Source organism: Schistocerca americana, chromosome 3 (assembly GCF_021461395.2).
Source record: "Schistocerca americana isolate TAMUIC-IGC-003095 chromosome 3, iqSchAmer2.1, whole genome shotgun sequence".
Lineage (NCBI taxonomy): Eukaryota > Metazoa > Arthropoda > Insecta > Orthoptera > Acrididae > Schistocerca > Schistocerca americana.
This window is the reverse complement of record NC_060121.1, coordinates 770,177,874-770,200,173: the sequence shown is the minus strand read 5'-3', so window position 1 is coordinate 770,200,173 and position 22,300 is coordinate 770,177,874. Positions and strand designations below refer to the sequence as shown.

General features: G+C 41.2%; 3 non-coding genes across 3 annotated transcripts; 2 read left to right on the top strand and 1 right to left on the bottom strand.

The window, feature by feature from the left end:
* Window positions 1-210: 210 nt before the first annotated feature.
* On the bottom strand, window positions 211-285 carry Trnas-cga. The gene has a single exon. It is a non-coding gene; the product is annotated as a tRNA-Ser (tRNA).
* A 215-nt stretch (window positions 286-500) lies between these two features.
* Window positions 501-575, top strand: Trnas-cga. Its single transcript has one exon. It is a non-coding gene; the product is annotated as a tRNA-Ser (tRNA).
* Window positions 576-801: 226 nt separating this feature from the next.
* Window positions 802-876, top strand: Trnas-cga. Its single transcript has one exon. It is a non-coding gene; the product is annotated as a tRNA-Ser (tRNA).
* The last annotated feature ends 21,424 nt before the right edge of the window (window positions 877-22,300 follow it).

The window sequence follows — 22,300 nt, the reverse complement described above, 5'->3', positions numbered from 1 at the left end:
CTTGGAAATAACCCCGCGTGCGTTTTCCATCACTGCAAAATTTGTGCTTCGGCACAGCTACAGTCGGATTTGGAGAGCGAAAGGTACCTGTCGAGTTCATTGGTAATAACTGTGTGTCCATCTTCGTCGTCCTCATCCGAACTCCAGTCCATCCTGGACTTTTTTATGGGAAGAACGTAGTCACTGAAACTTCCTGGCAGATTAAAACTGTGTGCCCGACCGAGACTCGAACTCGGGACCTTTGCCTTTCGCGGGCAAGTGCTCTACCAACTGAGCTACCGAACCACGACTCACGCCCGGTACTCACAGCTTTACTTCTGCCAGTACCTCGTCTCATTCTGGAAACATCCCCCAGGCTGTGGCTAAGCCATGTCTCCGCCATATCCTTTCTTTCAGGAGTGCTAGTTCTGCAAGGTTCGCAGGAGAGCTTCTGTAAAGTTTGGAAGGTAGGAGACGAGGTACTGGCAGAAGTAAAGCTGTGAGTACCGGGCGTGAGTCGTGGTTCGGTAGCTCAGTTGGTAGAGCACTTGCCCGCGAAAGGCAAAGGTCCCGAGTTCGAGTCTCGGTCGGGCACACAGTTTTAATCTGCCAGGAAGTTTCATATCAGCGCACACTCCGCTGCAGAGTGAAAATCTCATTCTGGAAACATCCCCCAGGCTGTGGCTAAGCCATGTCTCCGCCATATCCTTTCTTTCAGGAGTGCTAGTTCTGCAAGGTTCGCAGGAGAGCTTCTGTAAAGTTTGGAAGGTAGGAGACGAGGTACTGGCAGAAGTAAAGCTGTGAGTACCGGGCGTGAGTCGTGGTTCGGTAGCTCAGTTGGTAGAGCACTTGCCCGCGAAAGGCAAAGGTCCCGAGTTCGAGTCTCGGTCGGGCACACAGTTTTAATCTGCCAGGAAGTTTCATATCAGCGCACACTCCGCTGCAGAGTGAAAATCTCATTCTGGAAACGTAGTCACTGTTTGCTTGAATGGACTCTAAACATGAATGAAAACATCCGTAAGATATTCCTGTCACCTTCAAATATGTATACACCGTAGTTAGAATTACTGGTTACTAAACGACTATACAGTATTTACGGTGACATTTTATATATATCGCACATATTTCATCAAAACGCATTGTGGAATGTTTAAGCTGTGAAACCTTTCCAAAATATCACATTGTAGACGTAATGAATGTTTATATAACGAAAGATGGTAGATTAGAAAAAACAAACATTCATTTAGTAATTGGTTTCAGTGAATGAACCTTACCATTCACGGGCAGTTTCGAGTACAATCGTCGAACTTCAGCATACGCGGCTTGCTTTTCGTCTGCTGTGAGTTTCTTCAAATGACGCCGTGATGGCCATAGAACCGTGGCAACGTAATGGATAGCCTCAATTTTGCACTTCTCTGTGATGAATTATGCTGCTCTCCTTTTTATTTTCGCCATGAGCTGAAAAGGAGGCCCAATATACATAACTGCACTCTGATAATTCAACAGTTGCATAAAGGACCGTAACCTATGGAAAGTGTTCTTACCTCGATGTCACTGTCTATTGGTTCACAATGATGTAACAGACTCTTGTACCACGGCAGCACACGTTCCGGCGTTGTTATCTTTGCAGTTTCCAAATCCAAACTCGCTTCTTTAAAGGGGGTTAGAAAAGCGAACGTCTCGTACGCACGCTTCTTGGAAAGTTACTAAGATGTCGATTGCCCCCGGGATTCTAGTAGATCTCGAATATCGTCGATTTTACTTATGACGGAATTGAGCATTAACAGTATACTGTTCCACCGAGTTACAGCTTCTTGCTTCACAGAGTGCCGCAGACACCCCGAGTGACCCGATGTGGGGCGGGCAGGTGGCATTATTGTCATATTAATGTTCCTATTATTTATGCTGTTGTTGTTTGCCGTTCTCAACACTGGCTCTCTAACTGCAATATTGGCAACCAGAAAGTGATTAGCAAAACGTGAAGCCTGTAATTAGAATTCCTAGTGCCCACTTCACCTGAGAAATACATTTATAGCTAAAGCTTATAGCTCTGAGGAATTAGGAGATTGTCTGGGATTCATAATCAAAAACGATACTCTCTAAAACGTTCACTATATTCTGAAAGTCACAGACCAAAAAAGAATCCACACAATCCAACTATCACAGCAGTTCAGAGTCTAATGCGCTGATGCAACTATAACTGTTCAAATTAAATGTTTAAGTGAATGCTTGCGATAATTTGATGATAATGTTCATCAAACGCCACACTAAATAATGGTAGAATGTCTGTCCCGCGGCGGCAACTGAAAATACGACGTATGCAAACTGAAGATAGATCATTAAAGTCATCCCAGAATTAACACTTCACTCGAAAACGATTTCATGGTTACGCGTATCCCGAGTAACTTATTACGGCATCCGAGGCTGTTTGTAGCAATGATACCGACGCGACGCGACTCCCGGCACAGGTGGTGCGCTAATCAGCGTCTGGAGAGAACTGGGGCCTTTTTCTTTCACGCAGCGTTCTTATATATAAAGCCGCGGTGCGGACGGCTAAGGGAACGCCTGTTCAAATCCGTTCTCCCGACTAGCCGCTGGGCTAGTAATGCACCACTTTAAGTTATCGAATAAATCATTGCTTCCTTTGCTGATGGCCGATGAAGCTCTCAGTTTAAATGTGCAATCAGCACACAGGTAAGTAATCATAATTAAAGTCTAACGTGGCTAAGTCAAATATTTTGGGCGAGAGAATTAATTTAATTACACTACACGCAGTAGACGAGCTCTGAACTTACCCTTTGGAGATACGCTATTGCTATAGTTTTATAGTTATTCAATTGAAACTTCTCACATCTTTATGATTGTAGCGGATCTCCCTTCTGCTTAAATTTAAACATCCTAGCCTTATTTATTCGCCTACTTAATCTATCTTGCTTCCTTAATTTCTAAGACAAAAACCAGAAAATCATGAATTTCAACTAAAGTTTTAATTTGTGAGATCCAGAATACTGTTCCTACTAAATTATTATGCAAAATGAATCTAAATATAAATTTTTAAGTTTCTAGCTCTTTCCTGCTGCGTCAATGATTTTTACATAAAAACGTCCAAATTTCGAAAATGGTTAAAGTTATTGAACTGATATTCAACACATATTGATTTAGTATTACTCCTGACATGCTAGAAACGATTAAGGTTATATACTTGATTTTTGAAGTATTGCGCAACGTTTACGACGTCAGAGCTAGTTACAGCGGATTAGGCTGGCACACAATGGAAAGACTGATGTGAATTTTATACGGCGTGAGTATGCTGCTTCCCTACATCACCCTCTACTTAATTTTTTTTGAATGTGAATGGAAAGAAAAAAATTAATTACAAAAAGGGAAGCAAGAGTGCAGCTTAACTCCCTATGAAAAATTAAAATTTAAATATAAACATATAGAAATATTAAAAGAAAACTGATTACCTACTTCAATTATTTAAATTGCTGGCATTTTCACTGATTCTTAAGCAACATTATCACTCAAAATTTAAGCAAAATCAATGAAACACTTTGGCATACATATTGCCTTAGACAGACAAACACATAAAATATGTAAAATTATGAAAATCTTAAATCCATTAAATACATTTTTACATACACAAATTCAAAGAAAATAACCCAGTTATTCATGATACATAAACAGATAATTATATCTTAGCAGTCTTTTCTAAACCTGAAAGAAAATTTCACAAATCATGACAATTTCATTTTTACACACGTGGTTGTAGTCGCTTTGGCTGCCGTTCTACACTTCCATTCTCAAGGGTAGAGGAGGGGAAGTTGCTATGGTGTGCGTCCTTCACGTTCACTCTAAATTACATGGGGAAAGGGGAGGGGCCACTGTGAGTTGTGTCCAAGTCACTCCACACTTTCACACAGCTACCAGGCTGCCGTTATCTGGTTTGTCCTGTAGAACAAACAAAAAGAGTGCCTCAGACTCTGTTCACTTAATATCTAAGGGTGGGTCACAATGAAATGGGGATATACACATTTTATCTTTCAATATGTTACTGGAACAAAGTTAACAGAACTTTTTCAATTTCACTCTCTCAGTTACTTAACTGTAATAAAATCGATAAAGAAATGGCTCAAAACGCCGTTAGTCACGTACTAGAGAAAATTTACGCTCAAGGCATGCAATCATAAATCCTATTTAATTTCAATTTATTATTTCTGGGCCAGAACACTGAACCAATGCTCGGTACATTCCTGATACATTTGTATTTTATTTACTTAGCTGACTCATCTTCGGTTACCTTATTCTTCGAGATAGTATGAGTATATTCGATTAGTAGTTGTCTTCTCAGCTTCTTTGTACATGTGAGTAATTTGTGGTAATAGTACAGTTCTGAGTGTTCAAAACACACTACGTTTGGTTGACTACTAAATCTACTTATTGTTCCTCTGCTGCTGTCAGTTCCACATCTGCAATTATGTACTTACTTCACCGAAGTGTATTTATGCTGAGCTATAAATAGTGTTTCACGTTTGCCAATATGTTACTCAATTATGTTGCTAGTGTATGTACTTATTTAACACTCACTCTATTAACATTTAACGCATAGGATAGCTCATTTATTTCATATCTATAGTGTATTGCAGCTGATCAGTTTGCTCACGTGGCAATCCATTTCTACTCGATCGGACGCTGAAACCACAGGTAGTCTCTCTCGATCTACCACTAAAGTGCATTAAGTAATTATGGCCGAGCGTAATGCTAAATTCCTTAAACCTATAGAACACCATGAGCTGCTCTGTCTCATCTAGCATAAGGGTACCTATGGTCGCATTCACGCCTCCAACTCATAACCTCAATACATGTAGGTGTGTCCTGTCACACACTACACCAAATAACGGCCAGCTCCAACCTTATAAATATTTCAAGGACGTGTCCTTCACGTCTCAACCACAAACACTATTCAGTTTCACTGCCACTTTAGATCCTGCTTGTACACGAATTTGTATATCTTTTTAAATTACTGTTGGTGGACCATTTCCAATAAAACAACAATTTTGTACTTATAATATTACCAGGGTTCTGTACATACTTGTTACTCAAATACATTTGTATATTAATTACGTCATATTTCTCTATTGTTTGTCACTATTAGGTTTGTCACATTAGGTATTTTCTTCACTAATCGGTGGATAGAATTGTTACAGAACTCATGGCTTGATAGCCATGACAGAAAATTTTAGTATTGCAAAGAAGGAGTCGAAACTTTGGTGGATAGGAAAGATGAAGAATGAGTGAGACCTGAAAGGAAAGAAGATCTCACACAGCTGGGACTGCACAGCTGCCACACTGTGTAGAGGTTACAGAACAACCTCCTCCCTACAGAATTCATTAGTTTATTATTGGCTTGATAACAATGACGTAAAATTTAATGTGTTGGAAAGAAGAGGTCGAAATTTTAGGTGCATAGAAAAGGTGAAGAATGAGTGAGACCTGAAAAGGAAAGAAGATCTCACGCAGCTGGGACTGCACAGCTACCACACTGTGTAGAGGTTACAGAACAACCTCCTCCCTACAGAATTCATTAGTTTATTATTGGCTTGATAACCGTAACGGAAAATTTAATGTGTTGGAAAGAAGAGGTCGAAATTTTAGGTGGATAGAAAAGATGAAGAGTGAGTGAGATCTGAAATGGGAAAGAAGATCTTACACAGCTGGGACTGCACAGCTGCCACACTGTGTAGAGGTTACAGAACAACCTCCTCCCTACAGAATTCATTCACTACCTATGAACTTCTTTAGGTCGATCACGTTCCTGGGACCTAATAGCTTTTTACTCTTAGGGTACCCTAGTCTATATGCATTGGCATGTGGTTTTCCTATGATCCTGAAAGGTCCTTGGTATACGAACATGAATTTCTTTGTTTCTGCATTTATTTTCTTTGATTTTTCCTTTGTTTTGACAAGGACTAACTGACCTGTTTCAAAACTGGTGGGTACAGCTTTTGCTTCATGACGTTTCTTTTTTTCTAATGTTCTTTTCCTTATATTTGCCCTAGCCTTTAACTTCTTCTCGTCTGTGGATATTTGCGTTAGAATAGGGAATTCTACCATATCTGCAATCACATTGCGCGGTTGTTGGGCAAAACCAGTTGCATCATGCCTTAAGTTGTTAATTACATTGTCAAAATACTTCATGTGCTCTACCCAACTTGAGTGTTTCCGAGCACAGTAAGTCCTGCAAAGCCTATTCAATTCTCTCATAATACGTTCACTCATATTTCCTTGGGGGAAATACGCAGATATTTTCAGATGTTTCACTCCGGCCTTATCCAGACATTCTTTAAATCTATCAGAAGTAAATTGGGGTACACTGTCTGACAGCAAATTCTTCGGAACGTCAACGTTCACGAAGAAATCTTTTCCAACTTTTCTACCAATATTTTTGCATTTGCTCTTTTAATTGGGTATAGCTTAACATATTTACTAAATCCATCCACAACAACGAAAACATGGGTGCACCCACCTCTCGAAGCAGGAAGAGGGCCAAACAAATCACAAGCCAGTAATTCTAGCGTTTCAGTTGGCTCTACTGAATGCATATCCCCTTGTATTCTCGTGTTAGCAGCACAAACTTTCTGGCACACTACACAAGATGCTAGACGCTTGGCAACACGGCGGTTCATGTTGTCAAACACAACTTTCTCTTTTAATTTTGCAATGCACTTCTTTGCACCATAGTGCCCATACCTCAGGTGTACATAGTCGATTAGTAAGTCTACGTGTTGTGAGGGAAAGCACAGCTTCCACTCAGAAACACCTACCTTTTTCCTCCTAAACAGAATACCTTTATGCAGACAGTAAAATTGCGAAACCTTATGATAGTTCGCATTTCCCAAATAGCTGGTCATCTGCATTCTGCTCACGTCTCAAGTTCTTAATCACCCTCTTTAATGCACTTTCTTCCTTTACTTCGTGCAACGCAAACATTCGTACTTCACTTAGGTCTGTTGCTGTAATTCCCACGTCGTCACAGAGTTCCGCACTTCTAGATAACCCATCAGCTGCCAAATTATCTTTCCCTTGAATATATCTAACCTCAAGGTCAAACTGCTGGAAATACAATGACCATCTTACCAAACGAACATTCCTCAACTTACAGATCTTTAAAAAGGTCAACGCCTTATGGTCACTGTAAACAATTATCTTGTGACCTAATAGATACTGCTCAAATTTCTGTACCCCAAATACAATTGGCAATGCTTCCAGTTCTGAGATGCCATAATTTCTCTCTGCTGCCTGTAAAGATCGACTTGCGAAAGCTATAGTCTTATGCACTTCTTGTTCGTTCTCTATTTCTACTTGGAATATCTCCACAGCTATACCATAGCCACTAGCATCAACAGACATACAGAATGGTTTTTCAAAATCAGGATGATGTAAAATAGGACTATTAATTAAAGATTGTTTAAGCACCTCGAACGCCTGTTGACATTCTGCTGTCCAAACCCAAGGGGTATTCTTTTTCAGCAGGAAGTGAAGACAGGGCGCATTAAAAGCCTGATCACTAACAAAACGCCTATAGAAGCCGAAAAGACCGAACATCGATCTCAACTGCTTCTTGATTCTGGGAGCCTCAAATTTTTCAATGACTGCTAGCTTGCCTGGGTCAGGCAGAATACCTTTTCCACTTATCATGTATCCCAAGAAACCTATTTCCTCTTTAACGCACTCTGCCTTTTCAATCTTTAGTTTCATGCCACCTCTCTCAATAGCCTCTAACATTTCCTCTAATAAAACTACGTGTTCTTCCCAGGTCGGAGTTGCTATTGACAGATCATCTACGTAGACTGTTATTTTATTACTTAAGGCTGGTCCTAAAACATGGCACATCACACGTACGAAGGCACAAACAGAGATATTAAGTCCGAAAGGTACCACACGGTATTGGTAACAAACTCCTTCGTACAAGAAAGCTGTGTACTTCCTTGAACTTTCAGCCAGTGACAAATTCCAATATCCACACGTGATGTCCATAGAGGTTAAGAATTTTACTCCCCGGAACTTTTGCAATAACTCGTCCATGTTCTGTGGTCTATCACTTTCCCTAACCACTATTTCATTCAACCAACGAGCGTCCAAGACCAATCTGACACTCCCGTCTCTTTTTGGTACAACAACAAGAGGATTATTGTACTCACTGACCGCTTTTTCAATCACACACCACTCTAGCATTCTCTGTATCTCCTTTCGAACCGCCTCCTTCCTAGCTGCATGTATTTGGTATGGCTTCCTGAAAAACACTTGGCCAAGTTTCACCTTTAATTGACATTCATAACCTTTGACCACGCCAGGTCGATTTGAACATACCTTATGATGCCTTTTTAAAACCTGTCTCAGTTCTTCCTTCTGATCAGCTGAAATTTCATCGATTTCCTGCAATTTAGCTTCTATTTTGTCCAAAATAATTGCTTCTTCTTCTTCTGTGTTTAGCTTACTTTTACTAAGATTAACACTTTCGTCCCAATATCTCCTATTTTTCAGAACTCGTATAGGCAGCTCCCAAGTTTCATCATTAGTTACTACATGTTTATCAATAAAAGGTACCGTAATTACTCCGGTTATCGGCAAGACCATTTTAACTGGCTTCTTTCAAAGTCAACAACACTCTGATATTTTGACAAGAAATCTATGCCAATTAAAACCTCAATACTGAGATTATTTACAATTAAACATGGATGATCAATTAAATTACCATTAATGTTAAAGGGCAGCAAAGCTTCTTGTTTTACCGCTTTTGACACCTTGCCAGTAGCACCAATTATTCTTAGTCCTGATACCCTCATTACTGTAAGCTTGTTTTTTCTAGGTAATGCATCAAAGAAGGACTGAGATATCGCACTCTCTAAGAGTGTCGCACTGTCTAAGAGACAACGTACATTGATACCCAACATATTCACTATTATTATAGGGTGGCTTATTCTAGTTTGTAGAGGTGGTTCCTCAAACTCATCCAATAGTTCCTTTTGGTTTGTCTCCAACTAAAGTGATCGACATCTGTCTTCATTACATTTAGGTCAAAGTGTGTAGGGGTTTCCTGAATTACATTTTCAGCTGCCTTTTCCAGTCGGTCTATTAATTTCAAATCGAAACACCGCACGACTTCATTACATTTAGTTTGCTGAATATGACCCAAATTACTGCAGTCTGAGCGATTCTGCGCCTCCAGACCGGGCATAACACTAGTTACAGCTAAACCAGTTTCACTAATATCGTCGGGTTCCTTCTCCAGTGACAACTGGTCACAGCTACTGGGTTCATCTACCCCCAACAGGCTGTCCTCTCCATTCTCACTTACCTCCTGTCCTAAATCTATTAGTACAGTACCAACATCCTGCACAGGCACTTTAGATAAGAGCACATCATCCTCATCGTAAATATAAGCATGAATTTCTTCTGCTTCTTCACCTGACAATTCAGTATTTTGCAGCTCATCCCTACCGTTACACTGCTGCGTCTTCTCTTTCTCTTCCCACTTAGAAAGCGTCTCTAACACGGTATCTATCAAATATTGTGAGTGATCTGCTGTATCCTTAGATGCTACCGACCCCTCATCCACATGTTCAGTCTGAGTATTCTGATCTGTCTTACCAATTACTGTATTTACTGGCTTAGGAAAAGTAACCGCCTGGTGAGCGCCAGTGTCCTCATAGACGGGAACTAGTTTTCCTGCCTCGGCCTACTACTGTTTCCTTTATTTCCATTATAGTTAACTGGCACAGCATTGCTTTCCGCACTGTTGCTTATCTGCATAACTTTGTTCGGTACAAAATTACTATCATTTGGATGCCATTGTTGGTTCTGATAATTATTTCTCCAATTCCTACCTCTCTTAGAATGGCGAACACCTACTGTTCTGATGTTTACATTGCCATTCTGCTTGTTCTTAAAATTACTACCAGTGTTATTAGCATTTCTGTTATTACGTGCTTGCACGTTCCAAATATTCAATGAAACGATCCAGATTGTCTCTAGGGGCAGATATAATTCTAGTTTGCCAATACCATTGCAGTTTGGCTTCAAGACCTAGTATTATAATTTCAGGTTTTAGCTTTTCGGCCAAATGTGACAAACGTGAGATCCATGACCTGGCAAACTCTTTAATAGATTTCTTCTCTACATTGAAGCGTTTTCCACTCCAAAATTCTGTCAAAACTTCATTTTGCTTATTGCTAGACCAATACTCATTAATGAAAGCTGTTTTAAATTCCGCTAATGTTTTACACTTCAACATAACATGAGCTGACCAACACATGGCGTCACCTGCTAAATGGCTTCTAATAAATGAGATTTTCTCTCGTTAAGACCAAGTTTGTGGAATCACATCTTCAAAATCGTTCCAGAAAGCTAGCGGGTGGATATTTTTATCTGGATCGAACCGCAAGAACTGCGGACACCCGATAAAAGCGGCGTTTGCAGCTACAACTTGTTGTCTACTACCACTACCAGAAGTTACTGAAGCTACTTTACTCTCAATGTTAGCAATGTTAGTACTAATATTTTCTACTCTCATTTCAACATTATCTACTCTTTGCACAATATGAGTAGTATCAGTTTTGATTGCGTCTACTTCTGCTTGACATATGTTTACTTTTGTATTAACATCTTTAAACCGATCTGAGCACAGTTCAGATTCCGCCTCGATCTTTTCTGTTAAACTGTGCTCCAGCTTCGCATCTTCCGTTTGGAGGTCTTTGCGAACCTCAGCAACTTCGGATTTTATTGTTTTATACATTTCAGAAAATTGTTGAGCAACCTTTTTCTTAATATCCTCACGGCTGTAAACAATTTTATAATTTAAACAGTCCAGATCCTCTTTCAACTTATTGCAGCCAGTCTTGAGGGAAGTTTCTAATTCAGCTTTATTGGATTCTAATATATTGTCCATTACCTCAAACCGTTTATTTAAATTGGTTTGGCTGGCCACAATGTCATACTTTAATTCAGCATCACTGGCTAACAATTTTGCCTTACTGGCAGCTATTGCTTGTAATATAACATTTAAATCAATACCCCAGTATCTTTGGGTTGCTCACTAGCTGGTTTTTTATCACACTCAGGTGACGAAAAACTAGCTCCAACACCAGAATCATCAAAACTAAATGAAACTTCTGATCGATCAGTCATATCTAACTTATCCTTTTGAAACTCTACCACCTCTGATCACTGTTTCGTTTTTAACTCATCAGATAAACTATCATCCAATAAATTAACAATTTCTAATTTCTGCTTTACTACAGGGGTCTCTATTATTGAATCATTGCCCCTTTTCACACTACTGCCAGGAGACAATACTTCATATTTCACTTTAACATTACTATTTTCATGCATATTTACACTTGAACCGTTGTCTGGATTTACAGTTTCCTCAACAGACATAGGTTCTGATTTAAGTTTAACCTCGGTTTCTTCAGGCAGTTCCATTTCCGACAGTCTTTTAGTGCAGGTTAGTAAAATTTTTAACAGTTTTTCACTTAACTTGGTTCCTTCTGCATGACGTATGGCGTTGCCGGCGCAGCGTACCAGGATTACTGATGCGACGTGGCGCGTTGAACTGCAGACGGCACTTCGACGGCTGCTGTGTGTTTGCTTGGCCCGGACTGCAGGCGCGGCTCCGGTTGCTGTGGTGAGGTGAAACTGGCTTCTCGTGATGCCGGGAGCGCCGCTAGACTCAGTGCCAGCTCCGTCAATCCAGATGCGTTATTAATCCAATTGGGTCGTCCACATACAAACGTAACACTATCACTGTTCTATTCCTCAGTTTCGTGTCGCATTCACCCCTGAATTCGAATATTTAAAAATCACTTTCACTTTTACTCAGTTTCTTTCCCGGCCGATGCACCAGATGTGGGGCGGCGGGTGGAATTATTGTTATATTAATGTTCCTATTATTTATGCTGTTGTTGTTTGCCGTTCTCAACACTGGCTCTCTAACTGCAATATTGGCAACCAGAAAATGATTAGCAAAACGTGAAGCCTGTAATTAGAATTCCTAGTGCCCACTTCATCTGAGAAATACATTTATAGCTACAGCTTATAGCTCTGAGGAATTAGGAGATTGTCTGGGATTCATAATCAAAAACGATACTCTCTAAAATGTTCACTATATTCTGAAAGTCACAGACCAAAAAAGAATCCACACAATCCAACTATCACAGCAGTTCAGAGTCTAATGCGCTGATGCAACTATAACTGTTCAAATTAAATGTTTAAGTGAATGCTCGCAATAATTTGATGATAATGTTCATCAAACGCCACACTAAATAATGGTAGAATGTCTGTCCCGTGGCGGCACGTGAAAATACGACGTACGCAAACTGAAGATAGATCATTAAAGTCATCCCAGAATTAACACTTCACTCGAAAACGATTTCATGGTTACGCATATCCCGAGTAACTTATTACGGCATCCGAGGCTGTTTATAGCAATGATACCGACGCGACGCGACTCCCGGCACAGGTGGTGCGCTAATCAGCGTCTGGAGAGAACTGGGGCCTATTTCTTTCACGCAGCGTTCTTATATATAAAGCCACGGTGCAGACGGCTAAGGGAATGCCTGATCAAATCCGCTCTCCCGACTAGCCGCTGGGCTAGTAATGCACCACTTTAAGTTATCGAATAAATCATTGCTTCCTTTGCTGATGGCCGATGAAGCTCTCAATTTAAATGTGCAATCAGCACACAGGTAAGTAATCATAATTAAAGTCTAACGTGGCTAAGTCAAATATTTTGGGCGAGAGAATTAATTTAATTACACTACACGCAGTAGACAAGCTCTGAACTTACCCTTTGGAGATACGCTATTGCTATAGTTTTATAGTTATTCAATTGAAACTTCTCACATCTTTATAATTATAGCGGATCTCCCTTCTGCTTAAATTTAAACATCCTAGCCTTATTTATTCGCCTACTTAATCTATCTTGCTTCCTTAATTTCTAAGACAAAAACCAGAAAATCATGAATTTCAACTAAAGTTTTAATTTGTGAGATCCAGAATACTGTTCCTACTAAATTATTATGCAAAAGGAATCTAAATATAAATTTTTAAGTTTCTAGCTCTTTCCTGTTGCGCCAATAATTTTTACATAAAAACGTCCAAATTTCGAAAATGGTTAAAGTTATTGAACTGATATTCAACACATATTGATTTAGTATTACTCCTGACATGCTAGAAACTTTTAAGGTTATATACTTGATTTTTAAAGTATTGCGCAACATTTACGACGTCAGAGCTAGTTACAGCGGACTAGGCTGGCACACAATGGAAAGACTGATGTGAATTTTATACGGCGTGAGTATGCTGCTTCCCTACACCGATCTCTTGAAATAGCTCACTATAGCTCTTGCTGATAGTAGACACGACAGAATTTCATTGGTTTCGTCTTCTAAAAACGTCTCATGAAATGTGTGACGAAGCACAGTCATCAAGCAGTGATCAAAGCAAGGCAAACGGTCGTAAGATTCAAGTGCCTTCTTCGTATTAGCTCCTCGGTCGGTGACAAAGTAACATTTCGTAAGATCATTCTTGTTCATTCCTAACGCAAGCATCCGCTCTTCGATTTCGTGCCGTATGTTCTCTCGTGTCTTAGGTACCTCCGGAAACTCGGTTGTTATCAAAACAAGCGTTTCTAGCTGCCACTCATCATTCACATAATGCGACGTCACAGTCAAAAAATTTCTCTTCTTGTAGTTATCAGACCACAGATCAGCGTCTAAAACGCACATTTTGTTATTTACGGCACATATTAGCTTGGGTACCATTGTCACCCGTATTTTGTTTGCCTTTTCTTTAATATGCCGCGATACAGTGGTAGGGTGCGAAAGAGCATCTTCTATACTGACTCTGCCGTAAGTGGCGCCAACATTGATGAGCTCCTGCGAATAATTCTTGAAGCCAATCTTACTACAAGTATTTAACGTAGCAAATCTATTCCACTCATATCGACCAACCTGTCAACAACAACTTTCTCTATGCTACTTGGTACTGCAAGTGGCCGGTGGACTTCTGCTCCGCTTTTACTTTTGCAGTGACGAATCATACCTGTTGTGCTTGACTGGTACGAAAGTATGGTATCACATGTGGTACATTGCACGAAACTAGCAGAAGCCTGCGTGACAGGATCCACTACAAGTGCAAACGATTTCCAAGCTTCACTTTTCGCCTCCTCTTCCGACATGTCTTTCTTCTTCAGGACTAATGAGCCGCTCATAATTCTCTCCATAGTACTTCTCTTCGTTTCATGAATGGAACGTTTACGACCTATATACAGTAGAGCGTCGATTATCCGAACGTCGGTCAACCGAACGACCGCTTAACCGAACTGTGTACTCGCTCTCACCTGTTACTCTCCCACCCTACCGTCCATCATCCCCCTCACTCTCAAACCAAGTTTCCCACTGTAGTCGCCGCACTGGGCCACCGCTGGCGGAACATTGCTTCTAATGGGGCCTTCACAAGGCGTTGCTGACCGGCCAAGCCGCCAGTCGCTGTGTTTCAACAATCAGCACACTTCTGTCGGCTTGGCACTGGCAGTAAAAGTAGCGGTAGTATCAAAGCTGTTCACAGCAACAGCTGCGCCAGCTTAGAGTTGAGGCGTGCCGCTCCGCGCAGTTTGAAGGATTGCGCGCCCCCCAAGAAGAGCTTCTCACGGTGCAGACAGTCACCTTCTGTTCTCTGTTACGACCAATTGTGTGCTGCTGCGTGTAGAAGTGAACTTGACGATACAAAATGCTTAAACGTAAACTTGTTATCCTTTCTATGTATATATTTTTGTTTAATAAACTGTGCCACATACTATATATTCCTACTGAAGTTGCCTTTGTATGTTACTTTGCAATACTAAAAGAGATGCCTGTTTTTATGAATAAATTTACTGTACAGTACTTCTTTTTGGCAAATAAACATGTACAGTTCGATTATCCGAACAAACCAGTTTTCCAAACACCCATGTCCCCCGGTTACTTCGGATAATCGACGCTCTACTTTACTTGATTTATCCATAACGCTGTTTGCGCTGCTCAAAGCCAGGTCGTCAACTGCGTTTACACACGATTTCTAACGCGATTCGCCACTGTAGGGTGCGCGGCGGTTGTACTGTCACCCGTCGAGATTGTGAGTACGCTCGAGAGCCCGACAGTGCTCGACAGTCCAACCGATAACCGAGAGGTGGAGGACAACCGGCCACATGGTGCATTAGACGGCCACAGCCGTATCGCAGCGTGGCCCTTTCCCAGCCGTCGAGCAGCGGCACTAAATGGGAAATGCTCGAGCGGTTGGTTTCATCGAAATGCAGAGCTCTACTAGGAACCCAACACACCACTGCATTTTGGAACTGGGTTTACAATCAAAAGAAATGTAATAAATCTAATGCTGAATCTTACTTCACATTCGGAATGTTATCAATAAAATTAGGGAACAAGGCTTTTGTCTTAATCAATGACCATTCAACAGTAAAGAATTATAACCAAAAGAATTACAACATGAAGTAGAGCAATTCTGGGAATTAAGAGGCAGAAACTTGAGCTGCTGTACGCGATAACCATATTAAAATTTGGAGGACAGACACAAACTGGCAAGGAAAAGAAATTCAGAACAAATGAAAGATTGTACCCTGCTCACCAAAGCACTAATAAAAATTCTGCAAATGAAACTGATGTCAACAGATTTTCTGGCATTGCCTAAGAAGACGCAATTTCAAAGTCTCCAACACCTTATTTATATTGGAGAATTTAAAATAGAGAAAATGGCCATCTCAAACAAAAAATTAAAAAGAAATTTTGAAATTAAAAGTAAAAAAAGTGTCCTTCGATTCTGATACCCACATATTTATTAAAATTAAATTGTAGGCAAGTAGAAAGAAATTAAGAATAAATAAAAATCTAAGAAGACAAACAGAAATTCTTTAAAAAAATTAGATCTTCTATGCAAACATCCTCAGCCAAGAGTTTTCCAGCTGCTCAGGACTTAAAGATACTCTCTTACAACCTTCCCAACGTACTGGGATACTCTCGAAGAAACGTAAACGTGGGTGGTGGAATAATATATGTGAAAAGGCCACAGAGCAAAGAATTAAAGCCTAGGAAGATCGGAACTTCCATAAAACCACACAAAAGTGGCATGAATTCACCACCGTTCAGAAACATACTTACAAAATAGTTCGATTCGTAAAACGACATTATGATAAAACCAGACTAGCACAAATAGAAAAAGAGTGCAAGACAAATAACCTGATACTTTCCAGATATATTTTTTAGACAAGAAATGTCAACATGCTCCCCCCTTGCACCATTTTCCACTGCTGTTGATGTTACGCTATATTTGTCTGGCCAAGAATCCTTGTATTCTTTCTATATCAACGTTCTGACCCACCGTATCTAGACTTAACCTTCAGGATTTCCCTTCTCAGATTTTCTACCTTACCTGTCATGTTCAAACTTCTGATATTCCACGCTCCAATTCGTGGGACGTTACCCTTCCGCTGGTTATTCAATCTTTTTCTCATGGTCACCTCCCCCTTGTTAGTCCCTTCCCGGCGATCAGGGTGGAGGAATCTTTTGTCAATGTCTCCCTGTCTGTAACTGGAAAAGTGTTATTGTTAACACTTTTCCAGTTACAGGCAGATTTCCTGTCGATAGACATTACTGTATGAGTCCTTAGTACAGTGGTTTCTATTGCTTTTGCGAACTCGTACTATTGCTCACTGCTGATTCTTCCGCCTTTTAGGGGCTTTTTCCCAACCCTATGGCAAAGGCGTGCTCTGAAACTCTGTCCGCTCCTCCGCCCTCTTTGACAAGGCCGCTGGCCTTGACTTCCCATGCGACAAGTCTTCGGCCGCCATTGCTGATGATTTTTGTTGAAAATTGAAGCAGTGACGATGTTCGAACCCTGTACCCAAGACAATCTGATTACTACTCAAACACGTTACTCCTACATCTACATACGTACTCCGCAATCCACCATACGGTGCGTGGCGGAGGGTACCTCGTACCACAACTAGTATCTTCCCTCCCTGTTCCACTCCCAGACAGAACGAGGGAAAAATGACTGCCTATATGCCTCTATACGAGCCCTAAGCTCTCTTATCTTATCTTTGTGGTCTTTCTGCGAAATTGAAGTTGGCGGCAGTAAAATTGTACTGCAGTCAGCCTCAAATGCTGGTTCTCTACATTTCCTCAGTAGCAATTCACGAAAAGAACGCCTCCTTTCCTCTAGAGACGCCCACCCGAGTTCCTGAAGCATTTCCGTAGCAGTCGTGTGATGATCAAACCTACCAGTAACAAATCTAGCAGCCCGCCTCTGAATTGCTTCTATGTCCTCCCTCAATGCGACCTTATAGGGATCCCAAACGCTCGAGCAGTACTCAAGAATAGGTCGCACCAGCGTTCTACAAGCGGTCTCCTTTACAGATGAACCACATCTTCCCAAAATTCTACCAATGAACCGAAGACGACGATCCGCCTTCCTCACAACTGCCATTGCATGCTTGTCCCACTTCATATTGCTCTGCAATGTTACGCCCAAATATTTAATCGATGTGACTGTGTCAAGCGCACACTACTAATGGAGTATTCAAACATTACAGGATTCTTTTTCCTATTCATCTGCATTAATTTACATTTAGCTATATTTAGAGTTAGCTGCCATTCTTTACACCAATCACAGATCCTGTCCAAGTCATCTTGTATCCTCATGCAGTCACTCAACGACGACACCTTCCTGTACACCACAGTATCATCAGCAAACGGCCGCACATTGATATCCACCCTATTTAAAAGATCATTTATGTAGGTAGAAAACAACAGCGGACCTACCACACTTCCCTGGGGCACTCCAGATGATACCCTCACCTCCGATGAACACTCACCATCGAGGACAACGTACTGGGTTCTATTACTTAAGAAGTCTTCGAGCCACTCACATACTTGGGAACCAATCCCATATGCTTGTACCTTAGTTAGGAGTCTGCAGTGGGGCACCGAGTCAAACGCTTTCCGGGAGTCAAGGAATATGGCATCCGTCTGATGCCCTTCATCCATGGTTCGCAAAATATCATGTGAAAAAAGGGCGAGTTGCGTTTCGCAGGAGCGATGCTTTCTAAAGCCGCGCTGATGCATGGACAGCAACTTCTCTGTCTCAAGGAAATTCATTATATACCTAGACCAGTAGTTTATGATTTTTTAAACTCTGTATCTCCTGTAGCCGAATTTACACTTGGAAAATCTGAGCCAAACGTAGAATCAGCGCCTCCAACAACAGAAGAAGCTGACAAAGCAATATGGGAACTTGAAAACAATTATGCTCGAGGAGAAGATATGATAATAACAGAAAGTAGGGAATAGGCGGTAAAAGCCTCAAGCAGTCAATATATAAAGTCCCTCAGGCATTTGGTTGGAGGCAACAATACCTAAAGAAAGACAATGTGGTATAATCCACCTATTACAAAATAAATGGATCAAACTAATGTGATAACTACAGAGTGATGTCTTTGTTACTGATTACTTAAAAATTCTTTCAAAAATCTTACTTAAAATCTTGAAGCGGGAACGGACCTTTCAATTGGCGAATATCAAGCAGATTTTAGGAAAAGGAGATCCTGTGTGGAACAAATCTTCATTTGATGACGGTCTTACAAGAACAGCAGTCACCTTCGAGAGGTTAAAAGATTCTGTTCAGAATACAGATGTACACTAAAGTGGATGGAAGGACAATAAATTGATGAAACAAATATTAAACGACACCATCCCAGAAGTTAAATTACAAGGTGAAATGTCTGAAGCTTTGGATATATAGACATGAGTCCGACAGGGAGACAGACTACCCCCCGCACAGTTAAATCTTGTACTATGAAAAGGAAGGAACAAGCATTAGCAGACTACAAGAAACTAAAATTCGTTTAAATAGCTGTCTCCAGCCAATCAGGTTATGGCGTAGTGATACTTACTGCAGGCCATGGCTCGAGCTTCCCCTGCAGGAAGCAGTGCTCGGGATGTCTGTTTCCATTATCTTGTATGTAAATAGTTGGTATTTACCATGGTGCTTTTGGTACGCCTTGGACATAGACAGCCTCGTCCTCTGTGGTGTAATATGGGCTGCTAACCCTCAGGGGCTACATTGGCTCTGGCATACCAAAAATTTCTTATGGAAGAAAACAATATATGGAAGGTTCTCCTTGATACTTAGAGATACTTAAATGGGCAATCCATGTTCACAAAGTCTGGCAAAATATCTCAAGTATACAAGTTTATACGGTACTAGTTTAAACACCTACGAGAACTCAGCCTAAAGCTAGAAATTGGGAATTTATGCTAAGGTCTTATGCGACCAACTGCTGAGGTCATAGTCCCTAAGCTTACGCACTACTTAATCTAACTTAAACTAACTGACACTAAGGACAACTCGCAACACATACCCGAGGGAGGATTCGAAACTAACCTCTGGATTAAATCGTGAAGCAGCAAAGACAGAATCATTAAATTACAAAAATCTTACAGAATTACACTGAATAGCTGTAATAAAAAACCATTATCATTAAATTAAAAATTTGTATTACAGTAGTCAAACTTGAAACATTATATGCATTAGAGACTGTAAATTGGAGGCAGATTATTAAATAAAGATATAGACACAGCACAGAGGAAAATACTAAAGAAAATTCTTGGTCCATTTTGTGCTGAGTGCATCTGGATGAGACGGAAGTTCATCGAGTTATAGAAAAAAGTGGAGATAATTTCGGACACTTTCAGATAAAAGACTGAAATTTTATGGCCACAGTCTCAGAATGAAAATAGTAGACTGACCAGAAGAAGCCCTAGTATGCCCCCTCAATGAAAGTTAAAAACCGTAGGACATTTTACATTGAAAATATACTTAGGAAATAGGCATTACAAACAAAATTCTACAGGACAAGCGTCAGTTTAAAGCTAAACCGTCACATCTAAGAGAACGCGGACAGAGGGACGTAAGAAAAACCATAGTGAGAGGATGAAGAGATTTTGGGAGAAGAAGGAAGCAAGCACAGCAGAATAATACCCCTCCCCCCACGAGTTGACAAAGGCCATGGGATACCTCCTAAGATGGAGTCGGACCTCTATTTGTCCGTCATAGTACAGAAACTCGACGCGGCATGGACTCAACGAGTCGTCGGAGTCCCCTGCAGAAATATTGCTGCCTCTATAGCCGTCTATAATTGGGAAAGTGTTGCCGCTGCAGGGTCTGGTGCATGAACTGACCTCTCGATTATGTTCCATAAATGTTCGATGTTATCCATGTCGGGCGATGTGAATGGCGAAATCATTCGCTCGAATTGTCCAGAATGGTCTTCAAACCAATTGAAGACAATTGTGGCTCTGTGACATGGCGCCTTGTCGCCCATAAAAATTTCATCTTTGTTTGGGAACGTGAAGTCCATGAATGACTGAAAATAGCCTCCAAACAGCTGAACAAAACCATTTCCAGTCAACGATTGGCTCAGCTGGACAAGAAAAACCAGTCCATTCAACGTAAACACAGCCCACGCCATTATGGAGCCACCACCTGCTGGCACAGTGCGCTGTCGACAACTTGAGTCAATGGCGTCGTGGGGTCTGCGCACACTCGAACATTACCATCGGCTCTTATGAACTATGAGGGTGAGTCAAATGAAAACCTTAAATTTGTAATGACAAATCGAAATTTCGCTCTGTTAACCTGTAAGTTGGTAATCGTGCTACAAACAGCGTGCAGAATGGCCTGTAGGTGCCAGCATAGTGCAGATGCACACGTACCGTCCAGTATCGTAATAAAGATGGCCACCCAACTTGCGACTTGCACCAGGGAAGAAAAGCGTTTTGTCATTCGGTTTTTGCGTAGTGAAGGTGTGAAACCTATTGAAATTCATCGACGAATGAAGGTTCAGTTCGGTGATGCATGTTTGTCACAGCAGCAAGTCTACGAATGGAGTAGGAATTTCGCAAATGGTGTGACTTCAGTGGAAGATGCTCCTTGTCCAGGTCAGGCACAACGAGTTGTGACTCAACAGAACATCGCAGCAGTTGAAGCCGTAGTGAAGGAAAACCGCCGAGTGACACTGAATGACATTGCAGCATGTTTACAGATTAGTCATGAGTCAGCACACCACATTGTGCATGATGTGGTCCAGTTTCACAAAGTGTCTGCAAGATGGGTGCCCCAGCAGCTGGCTCCAGAAATGAGAGAACGACGTGTTGATGCTTGTGAAGAACGTCTTCGGCGCTTTGAACGAGAAAGTAATGGCTTCCTTGCAAGAATCGTTACAGGGGACAATACCTGGGTTCACTTTCCCCAACTGGAAACGAAGAGAGCGAGCAAGGAATGGCGCCATTCCCCATCACCAAAACCAAAGAAGTTTCTAACTGAATCATCAGCAGGAAAGGTTATGCTGACTCTCTTTTGGGACGAAAAAGGCGTCATTTTGGAGCATTACATTCGTAAAGGGATCACTGTCACCAGTGCATTGTACACAGACCCCCTAAAATATCATCTGCAGTCAGAAATCAAATCAAAGCGACGTGGATTGCTGTCAGCAGGTGTCCTTTTGCAACATGACAATGCAAGGCCCCACACTGCCCGTACAACAGTTGCAACAATCACAGACCTGCATTTTGAGTGTTTTCCTCATCCACGATACTCACCAGACCTTGCCCCAAGTGATTTCCATATGTTTGGACCACTCAAAGACGCAATGGGAGGAAAGAAGTTCCATTCTGATGAAGAGGTATGCCACGCGGTGCATGAGTGGTTGCGTGGACTACCAAAAGAATTTGTTTTTGAAGGAATTTATGCACTTTATAAGCGCTGGAGAACTTGCATTGAGCGTGGGGGAGATTATGTTGAAAAGTGATACCGTTTTGTACCACTTCTGCACAATAAATAATATTTTAAAAAATATTTAAGGTTTTCATTTGACTCACCCTCGTAAAATCAGGCCTCATCTGCTTAGGCCACGGTTTTACAGTCGTCTACCACATGGTCACGAGTCAAAGAGATGCACTGCAACGATGGAGTGCTGTTAGCAAAGGCACTCGCGTCGGTCGTCTGCTGTCATAGCCTAATAAAGACATATTTCGCCGCACTGCCCTAACGCATACGTTCGTCGTACGTCCCACAACGACTTCTGTGATTATTTCAAGCAGCGTTGTTTATCTGTTAGCACCAACAACTCTACGCAGAAGCCGCTGATCTCAGTCGTAAAGTGAATGCCGTCGGCCACTGCGTTGCCCGTAGTGAGGACAAATTCCTGAAA